This window comes from Aegilops tauschii, chromosome 2 (genome assembly GCF_002575655.3).
Source record: "Aegilops tauschii subsp. strangulata cultivar AL8/78 chromosome 2, Aet v6.0, whole genome shotgun sequence".
NCBI lineage: Eukaryota > Viridiplantae > Streptophyta > Magnoliopsida > Poales > Poaceae > Aegilops > Aegilops tauschii.
The window spans coordinates 619,690,352-619,716,446 of NC_053036.3; the positions used below are offsets into that span (position 1 = coordinate 619,690,352).

At 48.5% G+C, this 26,095-nt stretch overlaps 2 pseudogenes; one reads left to right on the plus strand and one right to left on the minus strand.

The window, feature by feature from the left end:
- Positions 1 to 457: 457 nt before the first annotated feature.
- LOC109763901 (cytochrome P450 94C1-like) lies at positions 458 to 13,815 on the plus strand (annotated as a pseudogene).
- Positions 13,816 to 16,749: 2,934 nt separating this feature from the next.
- LOC109763913 (G-type lectin S-receptor-like serine/threonine-protein kinase At4g27290) lies at positions 16,750 to 24,310 on the minus strand (annotated as a pseudogene).
- Positions 24,311 to 26,095: the final 1,785 nt, after the last annotated feature.

Here is a 26,095-nt window from a genome sequence, read left to right on the forward strand (position 1 = left end):
TTTATTTTTACTGTTCAGTCAAGCTCATTTGAGCTCGAGCTCAGAATGGTACTTTCGACAAAGTCTAAAGTACTTCCGAAAAATGGAGATCAACTGCTAATCTACTATGGTTCAAAGGAGACACTACATAGCAAGGGGTAGTAGACGTATAATTTCACCACGTGAAAGCAAGACTGCAATTCTTTTTCGGGCGACCGTCAGATCAAGTTTAGCTCCTTAATTATGCTCAAAAAAAAGTTTAGCTCCTTAATTCGAAAAAAGGAACGGGCCCAACTGTCATTAAGACACCGGTATGTTCAAAGCATTCCCCGCAAAAAGAAAAGCATTGGCGCACATACTCCATGTGCTTCTTCTTCCCCGTTCATCATGCTTCATGTGCCCAACTCCATGGCAGGGAGTATATAGACAGAGGCAGCCTGCTTGACTCTCTTACATCGTCGCCTTTACTCGTGACTCGTGAGCAACTCATCCAAGAGCAATGGATGATGCCGTGGAGCTGTCATGGGGGGCGCGGTGCGCGGGGCTAGCCTTCTTCAGCATGTCCATCTTCTCGGTGGCGCTCGCCGCGGTGCTCCTGCTCGTCCACCGGTGGCCCAACCCCTGCACTAGTAGAAAACAGGGCTTTCATTCGGGCATGGCAAGCCCATTAGTCCCGGTTCAGTCACGAACCGGGACCCATGGGGGCATTCGTTCCGGTTCGTGAGCACAGGGGGCCGGCCAGGGCCTCGTGGGCATTGGTCCCGGTTCGTATGGAACCATTTATCCCGGTTCGAGGCACAAACCGAGACTAATGGGCCTCGCTCCTGGCCCACAACCATTGGTCCCGGTTCTTGGCATGAACCGGGACAGAAGGCCCGGATTTAGTACCGGTTCTAGCCATGAATCGGGACAAATGAGCTGCCTATATGTACCCCATCGCCGCAGCAGAGCACTCCACAGTGCTCTATTTTTTCTGGCCGTCGAGGGGAGGGCATTTGGGTGCTCTAGCTCACCTCCTATGCACATGAGGTGTTCGATGAAATGTCCGAGCCACACTAGTTAATCTTTCTCCTCTCGAAACTCGACCCCCGAGCTCCATTTTCCCCGACATTTGTCTAGGTTTAGCGGTCCGTCACGTCCCGTCCCCGTCTTCACCGCCGTCGATCGCCCGCGCCGATCTCGTCGCCAGCACCACCGTGGTGAGCCTCTTGTTCTTATCTTCTTTCTGAAAGAAAAAAAAATCTTACTTCAGATAGATACTTGTTTAATTTTGTTACTTTTATTATTCCTTCTTATTACATAGTGCGATGGTTTTGGTATCCGCCCCCGTAGGCCCTCGTCCTGTCTATGATTCGGATGTGGTATATATTATCTTTTTATAACTATTTGGTTCATTTATTGTTTATGACAATTATGCCGACCAACGTGACATAGATTTTATTTATCTAGGAGGTGGTTGAACCGGAAATTCCAACTGACCCTATTGTCGAGAGGTTAAATTTAGTTGAAGAAGACAATTACTTGAAGGAAAAAATAAAAAAAATTGAGGAGGAGAAGATGATATTGGAGTTGCATGTTGCGGATGTCGTCGATGATCACAAGATCAAGATGGATGCAATGCGCTTGAAGATTAGAAAGATTAGAAAATATGTCATTCATACCGAGGCTTGGTATCATTATGCCGTTGGATCAATTGTTACCTTGGTTGCGATTATGATCGCATTTGTTTTCGCATTGAAATGTTTTACATAGTTTTGATGTATGGTTTAATTAATTAGATGCTCTGGAGAGCTATATGTTGTTAGATGAGAACTATGTATGTACTTTGGTTTTGATGTGATGATGAACTTCTATTAATTTGGTCACTTAATTATCTATTCATGATGTTCTGTAATGGTTTTTGACACACTTAATTATATATAATGCACGCAGAAGAACCGGCAATGGATGTACGGTGACAGACACACCTCCGAGTACATTAAGGGCGTGCATGATTTTCTCGAAGTGGCTGAGGCAAACAAGCAGAATGGTTTTATGTGTTGTCCATGCCCTACATGTGGGAATACGAAGTCTTACTCTGACCGGAAAATCCTTCACACCCACCTGCTTTACAAGGGTTTCATGCCACACTATAATGTTTGGACGAGGCACGGAGAAATAGGGGTTATGATGGAAGACGGCGAAGAAGAAGAGGACGATGACAACTATGTGCCCCCTGAATACGGTGATGCTGCAACGGCGGAAGCTGCTGAAGATCAAGGGAACCAGACGATGTGCCCAATGATGCTGCAACGGGGGAAGCTGCTGAAGATCAAGAGGAACCAGTGCCCGATGATGATGATCTCCGCCGGGTCATTGTCGATGCAAGGACGCAATGCGAAAGTCAAAAGGAGAAGCTGAAGTTCGATGGCATGTTAGAGGATCACAAAAAAGGGTTGTACCCCAATTGCGAAGATGGCAACACAAAGCTCGGTACCGTACTGAAATTGCTACAGTGCAAGGCAGAGAATGCTGTGCCTGACAAAGGATTTGATAAGCTATTGAAAATATTGAAGAAGAAGCTTCCAAAGGATAACGAATTGCCCGACAGTACATACGCAGCAAAGAAGGTCGTATGCCCTCTAGGATTGGAGGTGCAGAAGATACATGCATGCCCTAATGACTGCATCCTCTACACCGCGGTGCGTACAAGGATCTGAACGCATGCCCGGTATGCGGTGCATTGCGATATAAGATCAGACGAGATGACCCTGGTGATGTTGACGGCGAGCCCCCCAGGAAGAGGGTTCCTGCGAAGGTGATGTGGTATGCTCCTATAATACCACGGTTGAAACGTCTGTTCAGAAACGAAGAGCATGCCAAGTTGATGCGATGGCACAGTGAGGACCGTAAGAAAGATGGGAAGTTGAGAGCACCCGCTGACGGGTCGCAGTGGAGAAAAATCGAGAGAAAGTACTGGGCTGAGTTTGCAGCTGACCCAAGGAACATATGGTTTGGTTTAGGCGCGGATGGCATTAATCCTTTCGGGAAGCAGAGCAGCAATCACAGCACCTGGCCCGTGACTCTATGTATGTATAACCTTCCTCCTTGGATGTGCATGAAGCGGAAGTTCATTATGATGCTAGTTCTCATCCAAGGCCCTAAGCAACCCGGCAACGACATTGATGTGTACCTAAGGCCATTAGTTGAAGAACTTTTACAGCTGTGAAATGGAAACGGTGTACGTACGTGGGATGAGCACAAACAGGAGGAATTTAACCTGCACACGTTGCTGTTTGTAACCATCAACGATTGGCCCGCTCTCAGTAACCTTTCAGGACAGACAAACAAGGGATACCATGCATGCACGCACTGTTTAGATGACAATGAAAGTATATACCTGGACAAATGCAGGAAGAATGTGTACCTGGGCCATCGTCGATTTCTTCCGACGAACCATCAATGTCGAAAGAAAGACAATCATTTCAAAGGCGAGGCAGATCACCGGAAGAAGCCCGCCATGCGTACCGGTGATTACGTACTTGCTATGGCCAATGATTTACACGTAATCTTTGGAAAGGGTCTCGGCGGACTAGCTGTTCCGAATGACGCTGAGGGACACGCACCCATATGGAAGAAGAAATCTATATTTTGGGACCTACCCTACTGGAAAGACCTAGAGGTCCGCTCTTCAATCGACGTGATGCACGTGACGAAGAACCTTTGCGTGAACCTGCTAGGCTTCTTGGGCGTGTATGGGAAGACAAAAGATACACCTGAGGCACGGGAGGACCTGCAACGTTTGCACGAAAAAGATGGCATGCCTCCGAAGCAGTATGAAGGTCCTGCCAGCTACGCTCTTACGAAAAAAGTGAAAGAAATCTTCTTTGAATGCCTGCTCAGTATGAAGGTCCCGACTGGCTTCTCGTCGAATATAAAGGGAATAATAAATATGCCAGAGAAAAAGTTCCAGAACCTAAAGTCTCATGACTGCCACATGATTATGACGCAACTGGTTCCGGTTGCATTGAGGGGGCTTCTACCGGAAAATGTCCGATTAGCCATTGTGAAGCTATGTGCATTCCTCAATGCAATCTCTCAGAAGGTGATCGATCCAGAAATCATACCAAGGCTAAGGAGTGATGTGGCACAATGTCTTGTCAGTTTTGAGCTGGTGCTCCCACCATCCTTCTTCAATATCATGACGCACGTCCTAGTTCATCTAGTCGACGAGATTGTCATTCTGGGGCCCGTATTTCTACACAATATGTTCCCCTTTGAGAGGTTCATGGGAGTCCTAAAGAAATATGTCCGTAACCGCGCTAGGCTAGAAGGAAGCATCTCCATGGGCCATCAAACAGAGGATGTCATTGGGTTTTGTGTTGACTTCATTCCTGGCCTTAAGAAGATAGGTCTCCCTAAATCGCGGTATGAGGGGAGACTGTCTGGCAAAGGCACGCTAGGAGCGGACTCAATAATATGCAGGGACGGGCATTCTTGGTCTCAAGCACACTACACAGTTCTACAGAACTCTACCTTGATGACCCCGTATGTCGATGAACACAAGAACAGTCTGCGCTCCAAACACCCGAAGCAGTGTGACGACTGGATTACATGTGAACACATCAGGACTTTCAGCAGTTGGTTGGAAACACATCTCAGAGGTGACACCACTGTTTGTGATGAGTTGTACTTGTTGTCCAGGGGACCATCTTCGACTGTATTGACTTACAAAGGATACGAGATAAATGGGAATACATTTTACACGATCTCCCAAGATCAAAAAAGCACCAACCAAAACAGCGGTGTCCGCTTTGATGCAGCAACCGAGAGGGGAAAGGACACATATTATGGTTACATAATGGACATATGGGAACTTGACTACGGACATGATTTTAAGGTCCCTTTGTTTAAGTGCAAATGGGTCAATCTGTCAGGAGGCGGGGTACAGGTAGACCCACGGTATGAAATGACAACAGTGGATCTGAACAATCTTGTGTACACTGACGAACTGTTCGTCCTAGCCAATGATGTGGCATAGGTTATCTATGTGAAGGACATGTCTACCAGACCGAGAAAAAGAAAAGATAAGGAAGCGAATACATCATACGATGAGCCAAAGCGCCACATAGTTCTTTCGGGAAAAAAGGGACATTGTGGGAGTGGAGGGCAAGACATACATGTCTGAAGATTATGAAAAGTTTCATGAAATTCCTCCCTTCAAAGTCAAGGCTGACCCAAGTATCCTGATAAACGATGAAGATTATCCATGGTTACGGCGCAATAAGAAAATGCCACAAGCGAAGAAAAAGTGAAGACTTTCTCCCGCAACTATTATGGTGATACCAAGCCAACTTTGTAACAGACGAGTATGATACCATTGTCCGTTTTGTACACGAAGTGCATCTAGTTTTTGCCGTAACCCTCTCAACTTTCTTGCACATGCTATGTGGATGAAATGATGATACCATGCCAACTTTCAACCTTTTCAGAGTTCATTTGAAATGCTTTTCAATTTTAGGGTCTTATAGCTCAAAAAAATTAGTAAATGCATGAAAAATAACAAATAAAATAAATAAGTAATTAGAAACAAAATAATATAAACTTTATTAAAATATATAAGTAGAAACAAAATAAAATAAACTTTAATAAAATTTATGAAACTAAAATTAACAAAGTATTTTCTGTTCAAAACATTATAAGAAACCTCTAGTATTATTGAAACTAAAATCATATAAAATTGATGCAACTAAAATTATCGAAGTATTTTCTGTTCAAAATCATTAAAAGCAAAAAGAATTTTCATAAAGAACTTTTTTTGATAGAAACTTTAATAGCAAAAAGAATTATCATAAAGTAAAATAAATAAGTAATTAGAAACAAAATAAAATAAAATAAATAAGTATTTTATTGTAAGTAGAAACAAAATAAAATAAATCAAGCAAAGAAGAAAACAAAAAAACTGGGAAAAAAATAAAAAATGCCACCTAGTGGGCCACCACGGCCTGAATACGACTAGAAACCCATCAATGGGCCAGGATTCAGGCCCGTAGAAGGCCCAGCAGGCCCACAGGCATAGCAGTGCAAGATTAGGCCCAAAGGCCTGCAGTTCAGAGGAGTTCAATGGAGATGGCGGGGGCAGGGCTTATAAACAGGTCCTGCCGCTCCTCGGCTAGCGAGGTGGGACTAAACATCCCATCGCACCGCGGCTTTGGCAGGCGCAGGACATTGGTCTCGGTTGGTGCCACGAACCGGGACCAATGCACACCTTTGGTCCCGGTTCGTGTCACCAACCGGAACCAATGCCCCCCCTTTAGTCCTGATTGGTGCCACCAACCGAGACCAAAGGCCGCCGCTTCCCGCCCTTTGGGTAGCTGAAAAGAGACCTTTGGTCCCGGTTGGTGGCACCAACCGGGACTAAAGGGGGGCATTGGTCCCGGTTGGTGCCACAAACCGGGACCAAAGCTCTGGGTATATAACCAACACTTGTAAAAATTTTCATCTTCATCTCGCAGTTGCCCCTGAAGACCCCTTGACGACATCGACACCGCCAGGCTGCCCCGACGCCTCCTGCCGCCCCGCCGTCGCCGTCGCCCGCGCCCGTCGTCGCCGTCGCCTGCGCCCTCGCCGTCGCCGCGCGCCGTCCCTGCCCCGACGCGCGGCGCCCCTGCCCCGCGCCCTCGGCGTCGCCGCGCCCTCGCCCGTCGCCGTCGCCCACGCCCGTCGTCGCTGTCGCCCGCGCCCTCGCCGTCGCGGCTCCCTCGCCCGACGTCTTCGCCGCGCGCCGCTCCTGCCCCGATGTATTTTTTAGATATATGTATTTTTTATGTATGTATGTATGTATTTTTTTACATTTTTTTGTATGTATGTATGTATTTTTTCAACTGTAATGATGTTTTAAAAATACATATATGCAAAAGTTATATTTTTACAAAGGAATTTGAATAGGTTTTCAGCAAGGAATTTGAATCTGGTTCAAATCATTTGAATGAAATTTGAAAATTTTGAACTATGGATCAGAAGGTTTTTGGTGAAATGGAGTGTGGGTACTCTCATGAAGTTGGAGTAATTTTTGTGGTTGTAAAAGAGTTAGGAAAATTTAGAATGTGCTAAATATGTCAAAAATGTTTTTTTGTTCATAGAAAGTTTTTTGTTCATATACAGAAAGTTTTTATATATGATTATGGATATATGAGCAATGATGATCCATGGATGTATGCATTGATATATATGAGAAACGATGTGCATAGAATTTTTACCAAGTATATATGTATTTTTGTTCATAGCATTTTTTCCATTTATATATGTATGTGGCTATAGATGGATATATATGAGAAATGATGATCCATGAAAAAGTTTTATATATGCAAAAGTTACATTTTTAGAAAAGTTTTATATATCTAGCTAGGAAAGGAAGAAGAAGAAAAAGAAGGAGAGGAAAAACGAAAATAAGAAGAGGAAGAAAGGAGAAGAAGAGGAGAGGAAGAAGAGTAGAAATAAATAAGAAGAGGAAAAAAGAAGAAAAAGAAGAGGAGAAGAAGAAAGGAATAGAGGAATATCTATTTTTTCTTCTTCTCCTCTATTCCTTTCTTCTTCTCCTCTTTTTTTCTTCTTTTCTTCTTCGATCTTCTCCTCTATTCCTTTCTTCTGCTCCTCTTTTTATTTCTTCTTCGTCTTCTTATTTTTTATCGGGTATGTCGTTGTCGATATACCCCCTCCCCGATAACATTATTTTCCCATGTATGTATGTCGTCGTTGTCGATATATATACCTCCCTCCCAGATAACTTCGACATGATGGACGGTCGATATTTATACCCCCTCTCGACCGTGATAACTTATACCACGGGAGCACCCCCCGGCCCTCTCGCTCGACCAAAACTCTCGAGGACACCCAAACCCTAGAAAAAAACGATTTCGGTCTCCTACCCCCTCCCGCCGAGGCCACCCCAAACCCGGAATAAGCTAGTTCTACGTTTGCACTAATATATCCACCTGCTGTCATGTTTGTGTAATAATTGCCATGTTGTAATATTTGCAGAAACAATGGAGCACGGACGAGACGAGCAAGCAGAAGAGGTGTTGGGGGACATAATCTTAGCCGGAAGTGATATCTTGTCATATCTTAACGACAATGATGGTCTGGACGAACAGGATGAAGAAGAAGGCTACGGTGATCGACGAGTGGAGGAGGAAAGACATGATTATGATGGCTCCGGTGACCCAATGCTGGTGCAAGAAGGAGCCCGTGGTGACGGCTCCGGTGACCGAACAGAGTCCGGCCAGGTAAATATATTAGTTAAGCCTGTGCTGACTAGCTAATTGATGCATTCATTGTTTTGGTATGTACACATATTAATTAACTCTCGTCTTTCTTGTTTTTTCTAGCCCTCTGGATCGAGCACAACTTCGGTAAAGAGACGAGGCCCGAAGAGAAAGTTGCGCTCGGATGAAAGGTTTGAGATCACAGCAATCGCGCGCGACGGCCAACCGATTGAACCCATCCGGACGAAGGATGCATTTGCTGCTCAGTGCGGGGTTCTAGTTAGGGACAAGATCCCGATCAACATCCACCAATGGTATAAGCCAAAGAAGGAAGACCCTGAGGTGTCTTATGTCAATGATATGCAGAAAGATGATCTTTGGACTGAGCTGAAGGCAAATTTCACCCTACCGCCAGAGGAGGATCCGGATAAGCCAGTTAAAGAGCAATTAATCAAGTATCATGCTCTTAAGAAGATGGCAGACCTATTCAGGAGGTGGAAGAATGAGCTGAAAACGTTTGTCGACAAAGAAGAGACACCAGAATTCATCGGCCGGTATGAGAAGATCAGAGATCACTGGCCCGCATTTGTGGCCCACAAGACATCGGAAAAGAGTAAGAAGATGTCAGCGACAAACAAGAAGAATGCTGCGAAGAAGAAGCTTCACCATCAGACGGGGTCAGGTGGCTACCTCAAAGCCCGGCCTAAGAGGGCCAAGGCTGAGAATGATCTACTTGATAAAGGGATCGAACCACAGACAATGAACTGGCCAGACCGTTGCCGGACTTGGTTCTTCGGGGCTGGCGGAAAATTGGACCCTGTATCAGGGAGGTGCGTTTGGACGGACGAGCTTTTGAGAATACCAGTCAAGAGGCTTCAGCAGTATATCGATGCAGCGCAGGAAGGGACGTTCATTCTAGACAGAGAGAACGACGAGCTCACAATGGCCCTCGGAAATCCTGAGCACCCTGGACGGACACGAGGCACGCCAGGCCCCGTTCCGTGAAAGGCTGGTTTTCCGGACGAAGGCGGTTACAAAAGCCAGGAGAGGAGGAAAAAAGTGGAGCAGACCCAAATTCATAAGCTGCACGAAAGGGTTCAAGCACTAGGGAACGAGATGGCAATCGACATGCCGAAACTACCCCCGAAGCTACCCCGCCATCTCAGCGGAGAAGCAACATGGCTTCCACCGAGCTGCTTCAGCCGGAGCATGTCTTGACGGCTCCTGCTAGCTACCCCGTGGATGCCATCACGGAGTCTCAACATTGCCACCTTATGACGCAATGGCAGAACTTTAAAGTCAAGGCGGCTGTTGGCTCTGTTTTACCTCCTGAACCCGGTGCAACCTATCACTGCCGGCCGATTCCAGAAGAATATGTTAGGGTGATGGTGGATGAAATAACGGAGGGATTTGAGGACCTCCGGCTTGACCACCCTACCGGTGAATGGGAGACTCGGCTGGGTTCTGCTCTGAAGACTCCATGCCTATGGCGGAAGGAGCTCATCAACCTTCCGAACTGGACGCCTCCGGCGAGTAAGGGCACTCCGCCTCCTCCTCCGCCTCCTCCTCCGGCGAGTGATCAGGGCACTCAGCCTCCTTCTCCGGCGCGTGGCGGCACTCCGCCTCCTCCTCCGGCGAGTGATCAGGGCACTCAGCCTCCTTCTCCGGCGCGTGGCGGCACTCCGCCTCCTTCTCCGCCTGCGCCAGCGCCCCACGGCAGCCAGCCTCCTCCTTCTCCGCCTCGTCAGCAAGGGCGGAAGAGACCCGCCGCCACTCCGGCTGCTCCGGCGCATCGTAGTCCTTCTCCTCCGCCTCGTAAGCAAGGAAAGAAGACAACCGTAGCCGCTCCGTCTGCTCTGCCGGCGTCTAGCAGTACAGCCAGAGGCGGGAGGCAATACAGATTCGGTCCTTCTCTGAAGACTCCAGAGAAGTTACCATACGAGAGGACCGAGGAGGAAACCACGAAGATCGTGCGAGCCGAAGTGACGAACTTCTTTGAAGGGATGAACGCAAACAAACATCCACCTCCGGAGGAGAAGGTAGATCCGGTGAAAGCGAAGCGCACTCTGGCTGCCCTGACAAAACCACCAAAGTCTCCGCCGAAAGGCAACTATGAACGCACTATTGCAAAGACATTTGCCGAAGCGGAGCGGTCGGAAAGTACTGTTAGTGATCAAAGGTTAAAAGAACGACGAGCTGGGAAAAAAATTGCCCAGCTCCGTGAACAAGCGAACCAATCGTGCCCCCCGCTCAAGGTGTCTAGCGACATCATCGCTAATGTTCCGAGGATGGTACCCGGTTATAGCAATCTTGGAGATTACCTGCCCGACGATGTACATTATGATATCTTGGAGGTGGACGAACACAAATACCATTACGGGAAGCCTCTCGTCAAAGACGAAAGATCTCTAACAACGATGATGTGAAGATTACATGATTGGTACATGAAAACCTGCAGAGAGTCTGGGGGGGAGGGGGGCGAATACTTTGACGCTGAGAGTTAAACCGGAGCATGACCTCATTGGAATTGAACTGTTGAATGTTCCATTTGAGGAGTTATTCCAGTTTTTCTATCAAAAGGCCCTCGATAAATCAACAATCATTTGCTACTGTCTGTAAGTAGTACTGCTTCTGTCATTAAGTCTCTCTATATAGGTCAGCTCTTTCATTGCATGTATTTATAATTATCCTCACTATATTATGCAGATTGAAGATCGCGCCCTCGATAAATCAACAATCATTTGCTACTGTCTGTAAGTAGTACTGCTTCTGTCATTAAGTCTCTCTATATAGGTCAGCTCTTTCATTGCATGTATTTATAATTATCCTCACTATATTATGCAGATTGAAGATCGCCGAATTGAAGAAAAGACAAATCGGTGAAAATATCATGCGGAAAATCATTAACACAAATCTCATAGATGCAACTGAGGTTAAATATCATGCGGAAAATACCTAGGCCAACTTGCTACGATCGTTGGTAATAAATGAAAACAAAGATATAATACTCTTTCCTTACAACTTCAAGTGAGTGTTACTGTCTTGTGCATATTCGGTTTCCCTTATTAGTCCAGGTTATAGTAATGTAATTGATGACTTATGCATGCGTGCGCAGCTTCCACTATATTTTCCTAGAGATTAAGCTTGAGCAGGGAGTAGTAACCGTCTTAGACTCGAGACGAAAAGATCCCCAGGACTATGCGGACATGACTCAAATGCTCGAGAAGTAAGTTAAATCGATCATTATCCACCATATCAGCAACTTTGTTCATTTCCTGATATCAAGTAATTGTTTTCTTTGTCTGGCAGGGTTTGTAGAAAATTCACCAAAAAAGCTCCGGGACTGCCGAAGAAGCTGCAATTTAAACACCCGAAAGTAAGTACTATAGTAGCATGTTCCGCGCATCTCCTAGTGATTCAAGCGCTAGTTTCATCAATACCATTTAGCATGCTTGCTTATCAGTTTGATTGACCTCTATTTCTTGTAAAGTGGTTGTGGCAAGAACCCGGGAATAATTACTGTGGATACTATGTTCGCGAGTCCATCCGCTACACGACCTGTGAGCGGGGCTACACTGAAAAACAATATGAAGTGCGTAAGCAATAATATTCACAATTTTATTTTATTTACCATCATTTGTGTTGGTTCATTTATTCATATATATATGTATTGACCCCCTTCTTCAAATTAGATGTTTCGGAAGCGGGATGAACTCCTAGCAGATGACCCTTTTAAGCGTGTCTAGTCCTCTCCATACGTATATAGTACGTAGCGTCGACCAAGCACGGAGATAAGAGATGACACTTCTCTCTATTAATTAGCTAGCTAACACAATATATGAAACACCTAAATTAACCCCTCAAAACCCCCAAAGCCCCCCCTCCCTTTAAAGAAAAACAAAAATCCCAGCCCCTGAAATGCTGACGCGTGGATGCCTATTGGTCCCGTTAGTGCCACCAACCGGGACCAAAGGCCCTCCTGCCTGGGCTCGCCGCACCGGCCACGTGGAGGCCCATTTGTCCCGGTTCGTGTAAGAACCGGGACTAAAAGGTTGGGGCATTAGTAACGACCTTTTAGTCCCGGAACAAAAGGACCTTACCAACCGGGACAATAGGCCCTTTTTCCACTAGTGCTGGTGCGGCTGTCACGTGTGCCGAGCTTACCTCACGGGGTCGTGGGCCAAGGACTTCACCAACCTTGCCGACTGGTACGCGCACCTGCTCCGCGAGTCGCCGACGGGCACCGTCCAGGTCCACGTCCTCGGCTGCACCGTCACCGCCAACCCGGCCAACGTCGAGTACATGCTCAAGACCCGCTTCGACAACTTCCCCAAGGGCAAGCGCTTCGCCGCGCTCCTCGGCGACCTCCTTGGCGGCGGCATCTTCAACATTGACGGCGAGGCCTAGCGCCACCAGCGCAAGATGGCCAGCCTCCAGCTCGGCAGCGTTTCCGTGCGCTCCTACGCCTACAAGATCGTCGCCCAGGAGGTGGAGACGCGCCTCCTGCCGGTCCTGGCCGACGCCGCCGACAAGGGCAAGGTGGTCGACCTCCAGGACGTGTTCCGGCGGTTTGCCTTCGACACCGTCTGCAAGATCTCCTTCGGGCTCGACCCGGGCTGCCTCGACCTCGACATGCCCATGTCGGACCTAGCCAACGCGTTCGACACCGCCTCGCGGCTCTGCGCCATGCGGGGCGCGGCGGCCTCGCCGTTGGTGTGGAAGACGAAGCGGATGCTCAACATTGGGTCCGAAAGGGAGCTTAAGAAGGCCATCAAGCTCGTCGACGACCTCTCGTCAGCCATGATTCTGCAGCGGCGGACTCTGGGTTTCGACAACACCCACGACCTCCTGTCCCGCTTCATGGCCTCGGACGTCGCCATGGACGACAAGTATCTCCGCGACATCGTCGTCAGCTTCCTCCTCGCCGGCCGGGATACGGTCGCCTCCGCGCTTACCACGCTCTTCATCCACCTGCACAAGAAGTCAAGAACCCTGAGGTCGCGGCCGCCATTCGCCCGGAGGCCGGCGGCGACAAGCCGTCCACCTACGAGCACCTGATGAGCCTGCAGTATACCCACGCGGTGCTGTTCGAGAACATGCGGCTGTTCCCGCCGGTGCAGTTCGACTCCAAGTTCTGCGCCGCCGCGGACGTGCTCCCAGACGGCACCTACGTGGAGGCCGAGTCACGCGTGATGTACCACCCGTACGCCATGGGACGCATGCCCAGCATCTGGGGAGCCGACTACGAGAAGTTCCGCCCCGACCGGTGGCTCACCGGACCCGGCGGTTCGTTCGCGCCGGCGAGCCTGTACAAGTACCCGGTGTTCCAGGCCGGCCTCCGCGTGTGCCTCGGCAAGGAGCTCGCCGTCATTGAGATGAAGGCGGTCAGCGTGGCCGTGGTGAGGGCGTTCGACGTGGAGGTGGTCGGAGAGAATGGCCGTAGTGGCTGGGCGCCGACGTTTGTGCCGGGGCTCACGGCGTCCATCAGCGGCGGGCTCCCAGTGAGGATCAAGCGCGCTTTGACGTAGAGTAGTTTTTAGCGTGCGTGCATTAATTGATGCTTGATCCACGGTTGAACATATTGGAGATTCATTCATACGGGTTATGCTGATATATAAGATAAAACATTACGGAATGTTAGATGAGAAATTCCTTTCAACCGAACGATGAGCGTCCGCCACCTTTAATTGGATGGGATCTTAATCATATGACCAACAACTCTTCGTATCGCGAATCAACTTATGGTTGGATGATTCCTCAAAATATGCTTTCGCCCCGCTATATTAATATAGCAACCACCCGATACAACTGTTCGATCATTGCTGGGCAAACAGCACAATCACGCCCAAAAGAACAACAAGAGAAAAATAAGAGAAAGAATGCCAACAACGTTCTGGTGTGATTAGAGGGACTGTGGTATCCCAGCCCACCAGAATTCAAGTCCTGGTGCTCACATTTATCAGCAACTATCCCTTGTTACAAACCGAGCAAGAGTTAGATCGCGTAGTGGCTAGATCTAGCAACACAACCTATGTTGCAAAGAAATTCCTACAACATGATATATGTTGTAAAGAAAATCTGCAACACGACCCATGTTGCAAAACCGATGAAACTAGATTAAAATCTAAGGTGTGCACTCTTATTTTGATGGCAGATAACGAAACATTACAATACACTTTGCCACAAGAGAAAGGCCGATTAATCCTCTAGAACAAGAGAATCTTTGTCAAAACTAGAAAATGCGGAATGAATCTCCAAGTAATGACACACGCGGCAAAACATACAAGCCGTTGGCATGCCTAGTAGAAAGTCATTTATAAGAAAGGATCCCAATATAAATTGAACATCAAATTCTTTTACAACGGCAAATCGAATTCCCAGGATGGCAAATTATATTGTAGCAAGGATGACTATCATGCTCAGTTTTTTGGTAGAATTTTTCGTCCTTGCTAAAGAAAATTGTCATCCTCGCCACAATATAATTGGCCATCACAGGCGTTCAATTTATGATGGTTAAGAATGGGTTTTCATTGTTGAAAAGTGGATTGCTTCTATAATTTTTAGGAAGAAATCCTGAAGCATGTTAGTACTTGACATTCAGACAAGATTAAGAAAATTAATCAGAGACGACCCATGTAGCCCATGAAAGAACACTACAAAATTAAGACACATTTATGACAATACGCATTTGTCATATGAGGTCACATTTTCTATCACCCATGCACATCTGTGATGGTTTTATGACAGAATTAAGATAATCATACCCAGTGGGGAGGAGGTCGTCTGTGCCGCGCGCAGGGATTTAGCCGGAGTGCGCCGTCGTGGGACGAGCTAGCGCCGACGGAGAGGAGCAGGGCAGCTATGGGAGACGGTCGGAGGAGACGCGGCTACACAACATGAAGGTGTGGGTGGGGCGACGGCTCTCGGGAGCAGTTTGTAGCTATATATAGGAACTTTTTTCTGAGTGCCTTCCTGAGAGAAATTGATAAAGTTGTCCACGTGGTGAAAAGAAAAAATAAACGGCTAATAATGCGGGAATTCAGAAAAAGCGCCCTGCCGTGAAAGGGCAGACGAGAACTGCCGCTACCGCCACAGGGCACGAACATTGCGGGGTTTGTTTGGTCTAGAACGCGACATGGATCATATAATCCGATTTTATTTTGTTTGTCGAGTTCTCTTTACATGTCTCTCTGCAATGGCATGCCTGTGCCGAGTCCGACATGTTGCCGAGAGTTGTACTGGGTTTACGTGTTTTTTTCCAAGCTCCTGTGACTTGACTCTCGGCAAAGCTAATTTTCCAATAGTGATGGATTTATATTTAAAAGAAGCTTTTAGTGTTATATATAATTTTTAAGTCACAGAATATATATATTATCTGTCTAATTTATGGTTAAACTTGAATTTAGTATGCGTGCATGACTTGTTCATTGGAATGGAGGGACTACGAAATTTAGGATTAGGCTCTAAATAAACAGATGTAGTAGTAGTAGTAGTAGTAGCAGCAGCAGCAGCAGCAGTAGTAGTAGTAGCAGCAGCAGTAGCAGCAGCAGTAGCAGTAGTAGCAGTAGTAGCAGTAGTAGTAGTAGTAGTATCCAGGAAGAACAATGGCCTTTGACAGTGGCAGTCTCAGGGTTTTCATATCGCCCTCACAGTACAAGAGTTGTATTTTCTCCACAACCAAAGATTCTTCATTTGGCCTCCCATGAATACGACCACGGTTTCCCAGTGAGAAATGCGACCGCATTAATGGTTGGTGGTTGCCCGCTAGTGGCGTGTGGGAGGCCACGCAACTTCAAAACATGGCCGTCGTACGAGAAGGAAGAAGCTGAAATTTTCATCCCATGCTGGCCGTTGTGCTTTAGAATGAGCTCCATACTAGACCTCCATAGCCTCAAATATGGAGGCTAGAAGGTCGTTTATGCAGCGAGCTCCATAAACTATGGCAATCCGAAGGCATATGACTAACTCTGCTAGAAAGTCATTTTGGCACAAATCGACATATTGGCAGTTATCATGCCGTTTCGCCAATATGACGACTCTACTAGAGTTGCTCCTAGTCTATAGAAGTATCATGACAAAATAACACAAGCCATCTCTCCGAAAAAAGTGGGAATTGTCATTGCATAAATTGTTTGATTTTGTTTTAAAAAGCATGTCACCGTTTTGAACCTTCTTGATCAACATCCAACCATTCATGTCAGGGGGCTCGTTCATATGTAATCAACATACTAAGATCGATTGCAGTACATGTTGATAAGTTGCACTGCTCTTATACTTCAGTTTTAGAATAAAAATTTACAATTTTTTTCAGCAGAAAAGTGAGAAGGTAAAATTTGAAGAGATAATCAACTCAGAATTAGGAAAACTAAAAGCGTAACACAAAGTAAAAGAAAAGGAATTAGGGCTCTATGGAGAGGTACCACCCATACAAAAAAGACCATGGAATAAAGACAATTCACACCTGTAACTTGAACAGAGAAATCATTAGGCAACAACTGTTAATATCCGACTCAACCACAGAGGCAATTTATGTCAGATCATCTGTACTCGGGCTCGAGAGGTTGGATTCAAGCTCATGGGATGAATGCATAGCCGTGTTATCCATGGTCGGCCTTCCCGGCCGATTAATCAGCGAAGCAGTGCTTGTTAGCATGGCCACAATTGTAGACATGGTTGGCCTGTCGCTGGGAATATCCTGGACAGAAAGAAGTCCAATCTGGATGCATAGCGCCCTAATTCCTTTTCAGCTCAGACAAGAGCTCAGGCTCAGACTCAGAAAGTGGCAATGATATTGCTGTGTCGAGAAGTTCTATAGTCTTGTTTTGTTCCCAGAGACCCCAAGCCTGCAAAAAAGAGATTTCCTTACTTTATTTTGAAAAATTATGGAATCTTATATAATGTTCATAGTTCATCTCAAAATGAAAATGGTTAATTATGTCAGCCAGTATCGGATTTGGATGCATTGACTTAGAATGTAAATTTCCAAGGCATTCATGCTCATTTAGGTCAACTAAAAGTTCATGGAATTATAACTTTATCTTAGAAGCATTTGTATAGCGAACAAATTTTTTCTACTTTTGTGTGGCAATTTGTAACAATATGATATAAATAAATTCACGACAACATGGTTAAGAAACCGCAAACAAGACCGCGCTTACGTTCAAAAGTAGCCTCTGCATGCTGCCATTCCTTTGCCCACTTAGTGTCTCCAAGAGGATAACTCCAAAGCTATAGACATCACATTTTAGCGTCATCTCTCCTTGCCTCTCATACTCTGGCGCTGCATATCCCCTTCATGAAAGTCAACAATGTGATATATATGGGGTTCTCATCTCCCTCCTATTTGTTCTAGAAAAGATAAATTTACTTACGGTGAAACAACGACTGTCTGATCAGGCCCTGTTTGATCAATGGCGAATAGCTTGGCAGTGCCGAAGTCTGCTATCTTAGCCTTCCATTCATCGTCTAGAAGAACATTGCCTGGTTTGAGATCCCTGTGGATTACACTCTCGCCTGATCCACCGTGAAGGTACGAGATACCATGCGCGATACCATGGATTATTTGAAGTCTCTTTGCCCAGTTCAATGAAGTACGAAGGCTAGGTGTGCCTGTTAGTACGAAATAAATTGATATGCGTTCCTGAATATACTTGCATTTATTGGAGCCAGAGCGAGTAAGGAAAGAGAGAGGGCGTGCACCCTTCCTTGTATTGATCATGTGGGGTTACACAGTTTATATACACGGCTCAACTGACACACTCAACGCTAGGCTAAAATCTAGGCACGTACAGAATACATAAACACACGTTCGCTAACACCCCGCCGCAGTCGTGTCGTCGCTGCTTGGCAGGACACAAAGACTGGACCGGAAAGCCTGGAAGACGGATGTCGGCAAACCCTTGGTCATGATATCTGCTAGTTGTTGAGCTGTAGGAACATGTACAATGCGAAAATCGCCGAGGGCCACCTTCTCTCTGACAAAATGAATGTTAAGCTCAATGTGTTTTGTCCTCCGATGATGCACGGGATTGGTGGACATGTACACGGCTAATATGTTGTCACAGAAAACGATGGTTGCCTTCGGGGGAGAGCAGCCGAGCTCGCCGAGGAGTTGCCGGAGCCAGACACAGTCGGCGATAGCATTTGCGACGGCGCGATACTCGGCTTCCGCGCTGGACCGAGAGACGATGGCTTGCCGCTTGGAGGACCAGCTAACAAGTGTGTCACCGAGGTAGACGCAGTACCCAGAGGTGGAACGGCGAGTGTCCGGGCAACCGGCCCAGTCCGCGTCAGAGTAGGCGATGATCTCCGCCGACTTGGACACCGGAAGAAGAAGACCATGTGTGGAGGTGCCGCGAACATAGCGCAAGATGCGCTTGATGATGGCGAGATGACTATCCCGGGGATCATGCATGTGTAAACACGCTTGCTGGACCGCGTACGCCAGATCAGGGCGTGTCATAGTGAGATATTGCAACCCACCCGCAAGGCTGCGATACTCCGAGGGATCGTCCACTGGACGGCCAGCGTCGGCGGCCACCTTGGGCGATGTGTCGACCGGAGTAGACGCCGGATGGCACTGGGACATGCCAGCGCGTTGGAGAAGCTCCTCGGCGTACCGGGTGTGGTTGAGGAAGAACCCACGCGAGGTACGCTCCACGCGTATGCCGAGGAAGTAGTGGAGTGCGCCCATGTCCGTCATGGCGAACTCGCGCTGGAGCTGATCGACGATGGTGCGAAGCAAGCCCGTAGAGGAGGCGGCGAGCACAATGTCGTCGACGTACAATAGAAGATAGGCGGCGTCGCCGCCCCGTCGGAGGATGAACAACGATGCGTCCGAGCGTGAGGCGGTGAACCCGATGGTGGCCGCGAAGGTGGCGAAGCGATGAAACCAAGCCCTCGGGGCCTGCTTGAGGCCGTACAGGGACTTGGAGAGGCGGCACACACGATCGCGGCGAGTGTCGTCGACGAAGCCGGCGGGTTGATGACAGTAGACCTGCTCGTCGAGGACGCCGTGAAGAAAATCATTCTTCACGTCGAGCTGGTGCACGGGCCAGCCACGTGAGCATGCCAAGGAGAGCACGGTACGAATCGTCGTCGGCTTGACCACCGGAGAGAAGGTCTCCCCGAAATCGACGCCCGGGCGTTGAGCGAATCCACGGACGACCCAACGAGCTTTGTATCGGGCCAGAGAGCCATCGGCATTTGTTTTGCGCCTGAAAACCCACTTGCCGGAGACAATATTAGTGCACGGGGGCGTGGGACGAGAGTCCACGTGGAGTTGGCCATGAGGGCGTCCTATTCAGACTGCATCGCGGAGCGCCAGTTTGGATCGTTGAGAGCGGCGCGAACGAATTTTGTGGCCCGTGCGGGGACGTGGGAGGGGGAGTAAATTGTGGTTGGTTGGGCTGCATGGTGGTTCCAGGTGGCGATCCAGGAGGGGGCGAGTGGGGCGGTTCCCATGCAGTTGTTACGTGATCGATGGGAGGTGGATCAGACTCCACGTAATCTATGGGAGAGGAGTTGGGTGGCCTGAGCGAATCTGGGGGAGATGGAGATAACGTCTTGAAGGGAAAAACGGACTCTACAAACGTGACGTGCCTGGAGAATAGGATGCGACGGCTGATCGGATCATAACAACGGTATCCTTTTCGCTCGTCTGGGTAGCCAAGAAAAATGCAGGCAGCTGAGCGTGGGGAGAGTTTGTTGGGTGTAGTGGCTAGTAAGTTAGGATAACAGAGGCACCCAAAAACGCGGAGGTGACAAAAATTTGGAGTTGTCCCGAAAAGAAGCTCATACGGAGTGGTGAGAAGGTTCGGTTTGCACGGTCGCCGGTTAATGAGATAGGTAGACGTGTTGAGAGCTTCGGCCCTCCAACGGGGAGGCATGGAGGCATGGAGAAGTAGAGTGTGAACGCCATCGTTGAGGGTGCAGAGGATCCGTTCGGCCTTCCCGTTTTGTTGGGAAGTGTAAGGACATGTGAGGCGAAAGAGAGTGCCGTGGAAGGCAAGGAGTGATCGATTTGCGAGGTTGTCGAATTCTCGTCCATTGTCGGTCTGAAGGGCGAGAATAGAGCGAGAGAATTGGGTTTTGACATATGCGTAGAAGCGAACGAGTAGGCCATGAACTTCGGATTTATGACGTATGGGAAAAGTCCAAACGTAATGGGTAAAATCATCAAGAATGACTAAATAATATTGATTTCCAGATACACTTAAGAGTGGACTTGTCCATAAATCACAATGACAAAGTTCAAAGGGAAAAGATGTATGAGAGGAAGAAGAACTAAAAGGAAGTCTAGTGTGTTTGCGGAGACGACAAGCATGGCAATGGGTCGTCGCAGTTTTATTGCAGCTAAAATCGAAATAACTAGAAGCTTTGGCAAGGACGACAGCTCCGGGGTGGCCGAGAAGGCGGATGCAGAGCCATCTGGTTGAGCGCTGCGATCAGAGCCGCCTGGTCCCACTGCGGCGAGGACGTCGCCATGGTCGTGGCTTGGTGCGCTTGGGCCGTGGCCGGGGCTGGTGGGCGCGCACCAAGGATTCCTTGGAAGGTGTCGGCGACAGTTGTGGGGGCGTGCGAACCTTGCGGGAGACCAGCGGGATTGGCCCCGCCGGAAGAGGAGCCGCCGGACCCTGACGAGGGGTTGGGCTTGCGCTTCTTGGGGCGGCCGCGAGACCCGGAAGAGCCGCCCGAGCTGCCGGCGGCGTGAAGGTTGGGGCCGAGCAGGACGTTGTTGAAGGCGGCCGGAGCAGGTGCAGGCGATGGAGGGCGCGCCGCGTAGTAGGCGCTGGCCTGGGCGAGAAGAGCCGTGCGGGCCTGGACGCGCGCCTGCCGGGCAAGGCGCTGCTCCTCCAGCTGAAGGAAGGAGCGGAGCTTGATGAAGGTGGGCCGTCGACCCCTGGTCATGTGGGGGACGGCGTGCTGTAGGCGCTCGTCGAGGCCGCGAAGGACGTTGTGGACGAGTTCGCGGTCCATGATGCGGTGACCGAGGTCCCGAAGGGTGTCGGCCATCTGCTTGAGCCGGGATGTGTAGTCGACGACGGAGAGATCACCCTGGATGAAGCTGTGAAATTCGTCAAGGAGATAGGTGATGCGGGCGTCGCGGTTGCTGCGGAAGAGGGAGCGAAGCGAGCGCCAGAGAGAGTAGGCCGAGTTCTTGCGCTCCTCGACGATCTCCAATGTCGAGGGCGTCACGGTGGCGTTGTACCACGAGAGAACAGCGAAATCATTGAGGACCCAGTCCGAGGTAGCCTGCGCCGGCGAGCCGTCCACGTGATCCGTAAGGCCGAACTTGGCGAGGGCGGCCAGAAATTGGCGGCGCCAGAGACCGTAGTTCTCTTTCTCATAATCAAGAGTGACGAGAACGTGGTCACGGATGCGTAGAGACTGAATCTGGGTGGTAGGAAGAGTTTGGGTGGCGACCGGCAGGTCGAATGGCTCGTCGGAGGAAGACCCGCCGGTGGAGGAGACTGAGGAGGAGGTGCTCATGGCGTCGGTTTGGGAGGGAGAGGGGCAGCGGATTAGGTGGATCTCAGATTAGGCTGATACCATATTGGAGCCAGAGCGAGTAAGGAAAGAGAGAGGACGTGCAACCTTCCTTGTATTGATCATGTGGGGTTACACAGTTTATATACACGGCTCAACTGACACACTCAATGCTAGGCTAAAATCTAGGCACGTACAGAATACATAAACACACGTTCGCTAACAGCATCTCGTAGTCTACTCTAGTACAAGTGTACAACAACAACTAGAATTAAAGCAAAGGAATTTCAAACAAAAGTGAAGTAGGAGTGCATGATGTGTTTTGAACGCAGGAATATTTCATGAGATAGTTGAATGTCCATAACACAATTGGAAAGAAAATTGTTTAGTTTCAGCGAGCAGCGAGTACCAAATATGTAGACGTTCAAGCTCTTGTTCTCCATGTATTTGTAAACTAGTATCCTCTCTTTTCCTTCATTGCAGTATGCGAGGAGACGAACGAGATTGTTGTGCCGGAGCCCGGCCATCACTTCAACTTCTCTAGCGAAATCTTTCTTTCCTTTTCTGGTGAGAGCCGACTGTTTAAGCCGCTTAACAGCAATCATTCTTCCGCCAGTGAGCTGGCCCTGGTGAATCAGCAAATTAGAGAAATTATTTATGAAGTGAGTCACCTACCTCACAAGAAATTCAAGACCAATTTTATGAACTCACACTTAAAATGTCCAGTTGGCATGATGCATGTCGCGATGTCTAGAATGAGGAGCGGAGGGCTAACCTTATAAACAACGCCAAATCCACCTTGACCAATGATGTTACTTTCGGAGAAATTTCTGGTGACATGTTTTATAGTAGCTAGATTAACTGAAGGGATGGCTCCCATAGATAGATTTTGAGGAATAGCGCCTGAAACAAGATAATGACGATTATTAAGTCCTTTTCAAATGGATGATTAGTTTATCATCAAGTTTGAAACTGTCTTACATAACAAATATTGGGTCTCATTATCTGGAAAAAAGTAAATATTAGGCTAGCTTGTAATGAGCACGAACTTCAGCATCGTACTCCTATTTACCATGCATTTCCCCTTTTTTCTCATGCAAAATAAGAGCAAAAGGGAGGTATACAATTTACCTAAGATTCTGCTCCTCCATCTCCACCAAATCACAAAAACGACCAGAAGAATAGCTGCTGCAGAAGCTAGAGGTGCCACAACAACCGGTACAATAGGAAACCTCTTACGGCCATCTGCTACATCTATGGCAGCCAAAGCAAATCTAGTCAATTCTTTCAAGACAAAAAATGGCCATGCTCTGTCGAAAAAATGGATAAGAGTACGAGAATGGATGCACATACCAAATTCTGATTCGGACAACCTCAAGTAGAGACTCTGCTCGCTGACAATGAGTCGAAGATCAACGATGGCATCCGCCCACATGACGCAGCCGCTACGATTGCCACCGCCTCGGATGTCGGCCGCGGCGTAGGACAAGCACGAGCAGTCGGCGAGGCACCTGTCCCTCGGCACTCCTCCAACGTAGCCACATCAAGGTCCACCGTCGCATTTTGCGTGTCGGGAAGCCTCACACCTGGCACCCGCCCGCATATAGCTTCATCTGCCACGCCGCCGGCGACACGGGGCTGAACCCCGGCACGCAGCCGCAGAACGACGACGACGCCGCCTCGGGGTCGCAGAGGCCGAACGCCCCGCACTTGCCGTAGGCATCGCAGGTGCTGTCCCTCGCCCCCTTGCTGAAGAAGGAGACCCACGCCTGGGTGCTCGCGTCCCACACCAGCCGCCCCGCCACGCCGGTGTGGTTCACCACGACGCGGGTCAGCGGAGCGCCTGGCACGGCGGTGTACCCGTAGGTTATCTCCATCGGCCTGGCCGTGAGGCCCGTCACATGCAGCGGGTACCTGTCCTGGTACGTCAACGCCTCCGGGACGCCGTTGAAGTAGACCCCGTTCCAGGGGCCCGTGCGGTACGTCTTCACGCCGCCGTACCACGTGACGATCTCCGGCAGTCCGCTAGATTCCAGCGTGCGGCGGTAGTCTCCTGGAGACGGATCGTCGGCCGAGCGCCACGACGTGAGCTGCCACTCGGCTCCTCTCCAGAAGTTCCTGCCGAGCTTCATGCCGGACAGCAAGGAGTCCGACGGGTGATCGAACGACTACCACAGGTAGGTGACACTGCTGCCGTTGCGCACGACCAGATTGCCGGACTCAAGAAGCTGGGCCGCCGCGGCAGAAGCGCCGCCGGAGAAATCTGATGACCAGACAGTCCGGCGGGAGCCGTCCAGCAGGAGGAGTGTGCCGCCGCCGTTGAACACCAACATGCCGGACATGTCGCCCAGAGGGTCGGCGCGGTTGGCTACCCAGTAAACGGTGTCGTTGGACACCGAGAACCATATGCCCAGGTACCTCTTGGTGGACGCCCCGGGGGAGAAGAACCCCAGGGTGAACGAGCCGCCGGCTGAGACGAGCGTGTCGCCGTCGGTGAGGTTTTGGCCTATCTCGAGCTTGTCAGAACCGGCGGTTTGGGCGGAAAGGAGCAAAATGCATGCCAAGAAGAGCAGCAGGACGAGCTGGCGAGTTGGCCTCATGACGGAGAAGTTTCTTTGCGCTCTTCTTGCACAAAGCAGGGACATGCTAGTGATGTACATGGACTGCTTGAACCGGGAACGGGATGCCTTTTCTTCTTCTTCTTCCAAATAACAGAAGATAAATTATTGTAGACTAGTCCACCTTACGTACGGTTAACCTGGCAGATATTTATTTTTTACACGTCAACCGCGGTCTTACGCCGGCCTGAACCTTATATTATTACTGAAACTAAAACAAGTACAGGGAGTAGCATAGAGTTACAGTAAGTGGGAAAAGGAGAAGGAAAGTAAAATTACATGGCGGCAATAATCTCGCAGTAAGATGAGACAACGAGGCTCCCCAATCACGCAACAGGGATGTTTATCAGCATTTTTGCATAGGTGAGACCAGAGCATCAGATCGTCCGCTGCTGCGTTAGCAATGTGGTGGACTCCAAGAGTTCCATTTCTGAACACCTTTGTGTTGCAACGCTTCCAAGTATTCCACAGGATAACAATGATCACAGTGGAGCGACTTATTTGGAAGTGCTCCAAGTGACATTTCCCCTAGGTTGGCCGGCCTTACCTCGAAGATACTGCTTAGGCCATCCCAAAGAGGCAGTAGATGATTGTAGCAGAGCAGCGGGTGAGCGATGCTCTCGGTTGCACGTGGAAAGGGCATGCATCTGAAGTAGCGACAGATGTCCAAAGTCTTTGTTCGTTGGTGTAGACACGGTCCTTGTTAGCAAGCTAAATGAAAATTCGAAATTTGTTTGGTGGACTCCGGTATAGCTCCCCACGTTTATCTCAGATTTGCTTTAAAACGGACGTCCGGACCATTTCGTGGACCGATGGGAGTCCCCATTGAATGACAAAAGTTGATACAAATGGTCCGGACATCACAATCCGGAATATACCTGAGCTTTGAGGGTCTTCTTTTGAGATGCCCTTAGAAGGAAAACCTTTAGCGCACATAACAGCGGCAAAGGCGTCCTAGGAGACGGAGTCGAAATCCTTATGGAAATCTAGATTAAAGAAAAATGGAAGGAGATTTTCTTTTGAAACAAGTTTCAACTAAATCCGCACCAAGAAGGAAATTCTCAGCGATGCCTCGCCCCTGATGAAACCAGTTTGACCATGGTGAATTAGATCTGACATGAGACAATGAGCTCTGTTTGGCCAGGCATTTGGACGCAATTTTTACCACGCAATTCTGAAGGGAGACAGGCCTGTAGTTTTCAGGGTGATTAGCGCCTATTTTCTTAGGGAGAATCACAATGTAGGCTTTGTTGATACGGCGAAGATGGGCAGAACAAGCGTGGAAATCCGTGTGAAGATTGAAAAGGTCATCCTTAACCAGAGTCCAATTGGAATTAAAGAACGCCAGTTCAAACCCATCTAGGCCTGGGTTAGCATTATTCAAATTTCAATCATTAATATGACAGAAGGACAGGGCGATCATACATTTTAGAAATATAAGCTCCAGCAAGTGGCTAATTAATTCCACCTAGACTCATTACAGTATTCGATCAAAGCAAGCCTCATCGGATGTGCTTATCTATAAGCCGCAATGTCAACGCAATACTTAATTTTTTTTTCAATTTTATCTTATGTGATATCGATGTGACAATGTAATGCCAGACCAACTATACTGGATTTGGAACAATTCTTTGTCAATCTAGGCTTTTTTTTCGCAAAAAAAAAAATCTTGGCTTTGTTTTGATTTTATTTATTTATTTATTTGTGAGATAGTTTGAATCCTCCTCCTTACATGGCAAACTATATATGTTGGCCATATGGTTATCC